We start from the raw sequence: 10,705 nt of genomic DNA, 5'->3' as shown, positions 1-10,705 counted from the left end.
ACAGTCACCACCACCAAACTATAGTACACCAGATCTGGTTGTCATTTCCATTGACATTAACTGAATCATAGAAAATGGGTAGGCACTAAATAGTCCAATACATAGCCAGGCACGTTAATGCAATAGCCACATATGTTACACCACATATGTAATGCTATCATTGCAACAGGAATTTTCTAGTGCATCCTAATGCCTGTGGCCCATTTATAGTGATTGTAACAAGGCAATGTGAATGACAAGGTAGCCAGTCATCATAGCAGTGTTTGCATAATGAGCATAAGTTTTTGTGGCTGGTTAGAAGTCCAGTAGGAGAAAATTTTCCTCCACAGTTGAGCATGAACAGCTCTTAAACAGTCATCTCTTTGTTTTAAAATATGCTGGCATTACTATAGATTTGTACTCTCTGCTGTGATATCTTCAATTGCTGAGCATATTAAAAAGAAATTAAACTAATGTTTGAAATAAGTGATATAAAATTCAATTATAAAAATAAAATTAACTCTTAGGAGATGATAAAAAGACAAAGTAAGCATTTTGGTTAAACATGGAGAACCCGTTATTTATCTAATGTTGAAAATACATATTTTTGGCAGTCCAAAAGATCTCTTAAAAAGTGTTTGCTAGCAATAAATTCTAAGGCTCTTTGTCTCTGCCCCACTGGCAACACAGGGAACACAGGGAAATTTTTATTCTGGTGAACCCCAGAATGAAAATGTGTGGAAATGGCAAAGCCAATTCACTCTTCAGGACTTTACTTTTGGACTTTTTTTTTTTTTTAAGGGATCAATAGTGATTTTCCTCCAGGAACACTGACGTACTGACAGTGGGCCTCTACAAAACAACTAAATTTTTAAAAAGACATTCCATGATAAGAAATGGAAATTGGGTCAGTATATGGTCAATCCTGCCGTCAAAGTAAGAGCTAACACTGAAATTGCACAAATTATGCACCAGGGGCTGCATTAAATGGTTCACATAACTCACATATTTCCCACTACAAACATATGCAGCAAGTTAAATATTAAGTTCCCGATTTTGCAGATGAGAAGACAGATATTTTCTCCAAGGTCATGTGGAAGAACAAAGATTGGAACTCAAGCAAGGCAGTCTGCTGTGCAATTTCAAGCTCTCTACCACAACACCATCTTGTCACAAATACTTCACATGTGTAGCATGGTGCCCCAGGCACATGAGAGGTAAACTCTATGGCCATACAGCTACAGTCTGAGCCCCCATGTAGCCACATCCCCTGGTCTCCCCCGCGCCTTCCTCGTCCTTCTTTGATTGTGACCTTTTCCTGAATCCTGTGACTCCGCCATCTCCTCTTTTCCCCTCTGTCTTCACCTCTGTGTTTGCTCTACTTCTTGGGTGTTGAGATCATTGTGAGAAAACAATGAAAGGACCAACGATGGTTGACACACATGACCTGTCACAATCCAGGGATTCTTGAATTGTGCTAGAAGTAAGAGGTTCCACAGCAATAGTTTAAGAATCTTCAGCCTGAAATGGATGCTGTAGATGCCCGCATTAAAAGCGGTCAGCTGCAGAAGAGAAAGAGATTTGGCATTGTGGTTGCAGAGCAGCTACTGAGTTGTGTCTTATTTTTGGTGGGCCAGATGTAAAATTGATAGTGTAAATACTGATGAAAGATGAGCAGCTACATTAGCCATAGTCTCCTGATTGCAGATTCCTTATTTTGAAGAAACCAGTTGTAGGGGGTAGGGGAGGTTCTTCATTACACTTAGTTTCCACAAAATGTACCATCAAATTGCTGTTTAAAGTGTTGAAGAGCAGCTGATATGGTTTGTCTCTGTGTCCCCAACCAAATCTCATCTCAATTTGTAATCTGCACATGTCAAGGGAGGGACCTGTAATCCCCACGTGTGGAGGGAGGTAGGTGACTGAATCATGGGGGTGATTTCTCCCATGATGTTCTTGTGATACTGAGCGAGTTCTCACAAGATCTGATGGTTTTATAAGTGGTGGTTTCCCCGGCTCGTCTCTTTCCTGCCGCCTTGTGAAGAAGGTGCTTCTGCCATGGTTGTAAGTTTTCTGAGGCCTCCCCAGCCAGAGGGAACTGTGAGTCAATTAAACCTCTTTCTTTTGTAAATTACTGAATCTCAGGGAAGTGCTTTATAGCAGTGTGAAAACGAACTAATACAGTAGCTAAGAGTTACTTTCCCTTGCAGAGGACTGACACATTCCCAGAGAACAGGGAAGCACATGGAAAACTTGACTCAGTTGAAACAATGCAGTGGTTTTCATTCAACTGATGGTCATCAGGGTGATTTAACTGTCACCAGAGCTGAGAGAGGTGCTACATGCACTGTGTTCAGGACTGCATGGTGTTTTCTTGAAGTGCCATTGTACACAGCTGGAAAAGAAATTTGTTTCATTGCTTTTGCTTATCTAGTGCCTACTCCGTTGGCACTAGATAAGCCAACAGCAGTCACTGCCTTTCATCCCTTCATTTTCCAACTGAGCCAAGTGATCATTTCTAATCATTTGTTCATCTTTCTTCAAACTAATTCTGTGAAGAGAAGGCCAGAAGCAATTGCATAAATATAGCTTTTATGGTCTTTTAAACATTATCCAAAAGTCTTAAAAGATTTGGATGTTTTTGGTCATTTTCCCCAATTTATGAGTATGGACATCTAGGTCCCCTCCTACCTAGACAGTGAAATCTCTAGGGTGTCTTGAAACACCTCAACTCTTAGCTCCACAAGAAAAGGACTATAATTAATTTACCAATACATACTCATAAGCTACTATAGTTGATAGTAGGTTAATTAAGGAATTAATGAATTAATTAGTGAGTTAATGAATGGCTTGAACTATTAGAAGCAAAGATGCTCTTAGGATTGCTAAGCCTGACTTGAATTACCACTAACACTTTGGATTAAGTAGAGCTTTTAGAACTCTTTCAGCAGCCCCCAGGAAGCTTATTAGGCCTGGAATTGCCCTAAGGGGAAGGTACAAGCGCACAGGAAAGTTTTGTGTTCATGTGACTCTCCTCTGGTATGTACTTGCACGTCCTCTCTGCCACTCTATATTTTGTACCCTCTGCACAGAACACATCTCTGCCCCAGAAAAACATGAGCTGCTGTGGTCCAAATATGTCTCCCAAAATTCATGTCTTGGAAACTTGATCCCTGTGGTGGGATGGTGGGGTGGTGTTGGGAAGTGGGGCCTTTTGAGAGGTGTTTAGGTGTTGAGGGCTCTGCTTTCATGAACTGGACTAACACTATCATGAAAAGGGCTTGTGGAAGTGGGTTTGCTCTCTCTACTCTTCTGCCATGTGAAGACACAGCATTTGTCCCCTGCCTGCCCATCTGACTTCTGCCATGTGAGGACACAGTGAGAAGACACTCACTGGATGCTGGTGTCTTGATCTTGGGCTTCTCAGCCTCGGGAACTCTGATAAATTTCCATTCCTTATACATTACCCAGTCTCAGGTGTTACATTGCAGTAGCACAAACTAACACATTAGCATATAAGAATGTTACGAAACATTTTATTTAGCTACAATGCACAGTTATTATATTATTATAATATAACGTGATAGTATTACATTATTACTATTGTTTTTAAATGCTCCTATTTTTTTTCAGTCTTTCACATAAGTTTAGAAGTGGAAGATGATCGATTGCTAGTGAGAGGAGGCTCCTTCATTCTTTATGTCTCCCAGAGGCAATTGGTGACTTATTTACAACTTTAGGTTCCTCTCAGCTCTGGGCACATAGTTCTTCCCTCTTACCACTTGTTCGTATACTTGGCTGCATAAATTCCCTTTCTGTTTTCTCATTTCCTGAACATAATCTCCATGAATATGACTCTTTCTACAAAACTATGGCATAGAAATAAATAGATGCAAGCAAACATAAGGTATTGTGGTACCCCAAGCATGTCCACCTCCTAATCCCAGAAACTGTGAATGTTGCCTTATACAGCAAAAGGGACTTTGCAGATGTGATCAAATTAAAGATCTTGTGATGGAAAGATTATTCTGGATTATCCAGATAGGGCCCATGTAATCACAGACCTTTATAACAATTATGTAGGAGGAGTCAGAGTCAGACAGTGGCAATGTGATGACAAAGATGACAGAGGGTCAGGCAGGAGGACAGAGAGAGATTTGAAGATGCTATTCTGCTGGCTTTGTTTGTTTGTTTGTTTGTTTTTGGCAGGGTCTCACTCTCTGTCACTCAGGCTGGAGTGCAGTAGTGTGATCACAGCTCACTGCAGTCTTGAACTCCTGAGCTCAAGTGACCCTCCTGCCTCAGCCTTCTGAATAGCTGAGTCTACAGATATATGTCACCATACCTGGCTAGTTTTTAATTTATTTTTTTTTTGTATAGATGAATTCTTGTTATGTTATCCAGGCTGGTCTCAAACTCCTGGTCTCAAGTGATCCTCTTACCTCCACCTCTCATAGTGCTGGGATTACAGGTGTGAGTCACCATGCCTGACTTAGGCTGCTGTCTTTGAAGATAGAAGAAGGGGGCCACGACCCAAAGGATACAGTTGGCCTCTGGAAACTGGAGTGGTCAAGGAAAGGAATTCTCCCCCAGAGCCTCCAGAAGAGTTGCAGCCCTGCAGACCTAGTTTAGATTTCTGACCTCAAGAACTGTAAGATAATTAATTTATATTGTTTTAATCCACTGCATTTGTAGTAATTAGTTACAGGAACAACAGGAAACAAATACAGGTACACTAACAAAACTATTTTCTTCCTTCACCCCTTGCTTTTGGCTTCTTTAGATGATGAGGCAATGGTTTTTACTCGTGGAGCTGCTACCACAGACCCTGGGAACTCCCTTCACGCATGGCCTCCCTGCCATTCCTGGGTAGATCAGAAATTACTCTCTTTTCACTTAATGTCCTCAAAGCTCCTGGGCAATCACCTCACTCTGTTGGCCTTTTATGAGAACATTCATGGTAAATATTCCCTCTAATATCTGCTTCCTGAGGACCTTTGAGATAGATGATAATTATGGTCCTGGTCCTGAAAGGCACAGAATATTGGAGGGAAAAGAGTCAGTGTTCTGGGATAAAATAAACCTATGAAAATTTTCATCCAATATTTACTATGGGCATGACTACGATAATTCCTGCATGGAATTTGCAAAAGTCAAAGACCTATCTCCAGATTCAGCTAAGGTAGATGAACTTTATCCTGACCTTACATAAATGTTTAAAGTATCCTGAGGTGGTGACTGATCACGGGGAGAATGACAATCAGAGGAAAAATATATATTGTGGGCTAAAGCAGTTTTAGAAGTTTTCTTAGAAGTATAGACATTTTATAGAAAAAGGTATCAAAATTAACTATTCAAGAGTTTCTTAACCTCTTGTTTTTAAAAAGTTAGTTTCCTTTATAAAACTTAATGACAGCTATAAACCCTTTGTTCCTTAAAAATGCAAAAATACATATGACTCAGATAGCCATAACATTTTACACACAATTTCAGGAAGTTCACAGACTTCCCTTGATATTCATCCATGAGCCTATAGTTCCCAGATCAAATATTTCTGTGTCAAACTTCTCTATTTTACAAAGAAGAACCTGGAAGTTTAGTTACATTCAGGGACTTGCCCAAGGTTGCTAAGCTAATGGCAGAGACTAAAATCAGGCCTTCAGATTCTCAATCTCTGTTCTCCCAGGCCCTGGCCAACGAGGAGGCTGTTGCTTGCAGAGGCCCAGTCACTGCCTATTTGCCTTTTGACGGGATTAGAATGTGTGGTTTCCTCCAAATCCAGATGTGGCATTGCTGGCAAGTGCAGCGGAATTTTTCTGAGTCTAGAAAATAATACAATGGAAATAGTTGTTTGGGTGATGCCTTTTGCTTTTGCAGACCCAGTCATTTACTTAGTCAACAAATACTCTCTGAGTACTTTCTATGCGTCAGATGCTGTGTTCTGTGCTGGGCATACAGAGAGATCAATTAGACCCTGTCCTTGTTCTATGGATGCCTGTCTGGGGTGAGAAAGACAAATACAAATAAAATCACAATTCGGAGTGATAAGAAATGTTGGGGGAGTATAAACAGACAGTCCTCTTCTCCCTCTGATTTTATTGTTGTTGCTGTTCTCTGCCCATGTCCTAAATGTCAAAGACAGATTCTTAGAAGGCTTAAAGAACAAATAAGATGAGATCAGATTGCACTCAGTTGATTTTTTTCCTTCTGTAATTCTATGGAGAATAATTAACAGTCCAATTCTCCTGATGAAAAAAAAAAATATGCTTCCTTGTCCTCCAAGTGGAAGCTCGCATTCTGCCTAGGATTCAAAGGGAGAAGATTCAGGTGTTCTCCTAATGCCATGTGCAGAAACAGGCGGGTATTACTTTTCATAATTAGTGATAAAAGGAGTAATGTGTTTTCTCAATAAAGACATCAACCCTATAGTGCGAGCATGTATTGGTGAGCAAGGAAGGAGATAGACACACACACACACACACACACACACACATATATGTGTATGTATGTATATGATAGGACCAATTAACCTCAAGAGCATAATAGCAGTAACACCTGCTATTCTAAGGAACAGAATGCTAAGGAACAGAGCTGTCTGAAGGAACAGGATTCAGAAATTCAAATCAAAATCATCAATTCAGTAATGAGGGACCATGTGAATGATGTCTTTCTTCCCATTTCATATCCAGCCATTTTCCTGTGGAAGGCTTTCCTAATGTTCACCCAAGGATCTATTAAACCCACTTCAGGCAGTAGCTATTCGTCCTTTCTGTAGCTTTAGATAGAAGTTGGTGGGAAATCCCCTTAATGCTGACTTAATTATAGATAAATGGTTATTTGGGGAAAAAAAGGAATAAATTGCCTTGACTCTTAAAGAGACATTCAGATTTGTTGAAGTCAGTCTTCCAGCTGCATAGGTCTTGATGTGGTTGGCAAACAAAGTCCTAAAATGAAGCTGTCAGCCAAGAAAAATCAAAACCTGTCAGTTGTTCCTTTCATATCATGGCCACTTCTGTCATTCTCTGAGGTCCTTCCAAAGTGGGAAGAAAATAGCTTTCTGGCTAGAATGTTGCAACAGCTTCCTTGCCATCTCTTGACATCACTCAAGAGAAAAATTGGGTTGCATTTCCAGTTCCCTAACGAGACAAAACAGATTGAGGAAAGGCAGAGGAATTATGTCAGTTTGGAGTTTGGGAAAGACACAGGCAGAACAGTAAATGATAAGTTTTTTTTGGTTTTTTTTTTTTTTTTTTTTTGAGACGGAGTCTTGCTCTGTCACCCAGGCTGGAGTGCAGTGGCCGGTATCAGTTCACTGCAAGCTCCGCCTCCCGGGTTTACGCCAGTCTCCTGCCTCAGTCTCCTGAGTAGCTGGGACTACAGGCACCCGCCACCTCGCCTGACTAGTTTTTTGTATTTTTTAGTAGAGACAGGATTTCACCGTGTTAGCCAGGATGGTCTCGATCTCCTGACCTCGTGATCCACCCGTCTCGGCCTCCCAAAGTGCTGGGATTACAGGCTTTTGTTTTTTTATGGAATCTCGCTCTGTTGCCAGGCTGGAGTGCAGTGGTGTGATCTCAGCTCACTGCAACCTCCACCTCCCGGGTTCAAGTGATCCTACTGCCTCAGCCTCCCGAGTAGCTGGGACTACAGGCACCCACCACCACACCGAGCTATTTTTTTGTATTTTTAGTAGAGACGGGGTTTCACCATGTTGTCCAGAATGGTCTTGATCTCTTGACGTCGTGATCCTCCTGCCTGGGCCTCCCAAAGTATTGGGATTACAGGTGTGAGCCATCATACCTGGCCATAAATGATAAGTTTTTAAACAGTAGACCTTAGATGGTTATAGTTTTTGTATGTGTTATTCCCTTAAGTGCTGTCCACAGATACTGATAAAATTTTTTTGATGATAATTTAAATATGGTTTTGTTTAAATTAAACAACCTAGAATCATCAATGGGGCTTATATTAGTCAGTGTTCTCTTAGAGGGACAGAACTAATAGGATATATATATGTGTGTGTGTGTGTGTGTGTACATATATATCCATATACATATATATGGATATATATGGGAGTTTATTAACTTACATGATCACACACAATAGGCTGTCTCCAAAGCTGAGGAGCAAGGAGAGCCAGTCTGAGTCCCAAAACTGAAGAACTTGGAGTCCGATGTTCAAGGGCAGGAAGCATCCAGCACAGGAGAAAGATGTAGGCTGGGAGGCTAGGCCCGTCTCTCTCCTTTTCGCGTTTTTCTGCCTGCTTTATAATCTTTGGCAGCTGATTAGATTGTGCCCCCCAGATTAAGGGTGGATCTGCCTTCCCCAGCCCATTGTCTCAAATGTTAATCTCTTTTGGCAACACCCACAAAGACACACTCAGGATCAATACTTTGTATCCTTCAATCCAACCAAGTTGACACTCAGTATTAACCATCACACGGCTATTCCCTGGAAAACTGAGACAGGAGAAAATATCATGTCAATTCATTTGTATTGCTGTTATTTACAGTTTAAGTTAGAGAAAAGGTCTTGATAAGAGAAGAAGGGATGAAAGGAATACAACCCCTGATATTTTTCCAGATTAAACAACAGAAATTGGCTTAAAATTGTGTTTTCCCATTACTCTTATAATCATGTTCAAACCTATTCACATGGCTTAGAAGGTTCAGCCTCAGCTGCTCGTTCACCAGCCGAGCCTCATCTCTTACTACATTCGTCCTTTCCCTTCATCTCCTTGTGGTCTTCGTTCCAACCTTTAAAATGTTTTTTTAAATTCTCCTAAATCTATAACATTCATGGTCCATGGACCACTACTCCCTCCAAATGGAACCTACAAATGAATCATAATCTGATCTCAAACCTTATAGGTAATTGATAAGGAAATCATTTATACTACATATAATATGGTTTGGCTCTTTGCCCCCACAAAAATCTCACCTTGAATTGTAGTGCCCATATTCTCCACGTGTCATGGGAGGGACCCCGTAAGAGGTAATTTAATCATGGAGGTGGTTGCCCTTATGCTATTCTTGTGATCGTGAGTAAAATATCTCAATATGAGATGGTTTTAGAAGGGGCTTTTCCCCATTTTGCTTTGTACTTTTTCTTCCTGCTGCCATGTGAAGAGGACGGTTTGCTTCCCCTTCCACTGTGATTACAAGTTTCCTGAGGCCTCCCTATCCCGGAGAAACTGTGAGTCAATTAAAACTCTTTCCTTTATACATTACCCAGGCTCAGGCAGTTCTTCACAGCAGCATGAGAACAGACTAATACAATACATAAAGTAAAAGTATTTTTCCCTCCCAAATAAAACAGTAAAGTATTCATGTTTACTATTCTACATTCCTTAGCTTGCATGAAAATTAATAAAGCAAAGACAAAGTAGGGCCCAGCCACTGTGTCCTCTCACTTTTGACCTTCATACATGCTGTTCCTTCTGCCAGAAACACTCTTCTCTCTTCTCATGGTTGGCAATGGCTACCTGGAAAAATCATTCTGATCCTTCGTAGTTCAACTCAGATATCATAAATTCAGATATTTTCCCACTGACTCCACAAATTGAGTTAGATGTTCCTGTTATCTGGGTCTGTGGTACTTTTCATGCCATAGGGTACATTGCAGCATAAAAGGAACATATATGCCGTATTCCTCATTATAACCAACTATCTGGCCTGGTTTCTAGCACATCGGAGGCCTTTAATAAATATGTGTTTCAAAATAAACAGCAAAACTAATACAACCCTGCCATTTTCCCTCTAGCCCACTCAAGCAGAATGGAGGAGATAAGCCATGGCTATGCTCATTGCTCATCGAAAGCCAAGAGATGGAAACGCAGTGCTAGTTGAACATAGGATTGGGGTTAGGTTGGGGGGAGTATAAAAAAACTATAAAGAATAGAATAATTAACTACATTTGAGAAAATAAGTAGAGAAACTAGGGTATCTTTAATATGATCCCAAGTGAATAAATTAAAAAATAAGCAATTATGTCTAAGAAAATACATTCAGTCTTGGGGTGTGAGGTAACAGTAAGAAAAAAAGTCTCCCTTCAGGAAACCACACCTCACCTTACCCTAAATTTTCAGAGGGACATTTCAGGGAAACGTGTAACACTGGAATCAGACCTCTCAACCAAAAGAGGGATTAGAAAGATCCGGAGTAAACCTCAAGGCAAATGAAAATATCTAAAAAATGAGAAGTATCTTCATTACAGCTTTCAGGTGATCCGTGTGATTTCAGAATGGGAAAGGGCAGTAACAAGATTGTCTTGCAAAGGTGGCTCATGCAATTCCGCTTTATTGCAATATTGTCATTATTCCACTATGAGAGCATGGTTAGGAAATAAATAATTGAGGCTAACAGAAAAGCAATTAAAATACAATTTTCTGCAAAGCAGAGCTTGCCAATGGAAAATATTAAATGGCAGCAAGGACGTTGATGAAAATGTTAGAGTTCAAGAACAGGCTCCCACCTGTCCGGAGGTGAGGTTGATGAAGCTTTCCCAAAGCAAGGTTCCTTGCAGCTCTTGGGTGAAGCCGTATCCTTTGCCTGGCAAATTCTCCCACTTTTTTTTTTTTTCATGGGAATATACCATCAGGACTTTTTTTTGGTTTGTTTGCTTGCTTGCTTCTTCAGAAATGTATGTAACTTCTACAGCTGCCCACAAGATAGTCCAGCAGAAAACTGCAAGTGTTCAGAAGCTGGAAGACTTCTCAATAGTTTCT

Source organism: Theropithecus gelada, chromosome 12, assembly GCF_003255815.1.
Source record: "Theropithecus gelada isolate Dixy chromosome 12, Tgel_1.0, whole genome shotgun sequence".
Classification (NCBI taxonomy): Eukaryota; Metazoa; Chordata; class Mammalia; order Primates; family Cercopithecidae; genus Theropithecus; species Theropithecus gelada.
The sequence above is the reverse complement of the archived record's forward strand: the minus strand, read 5'-3'. Positions refer to the sequence as shown.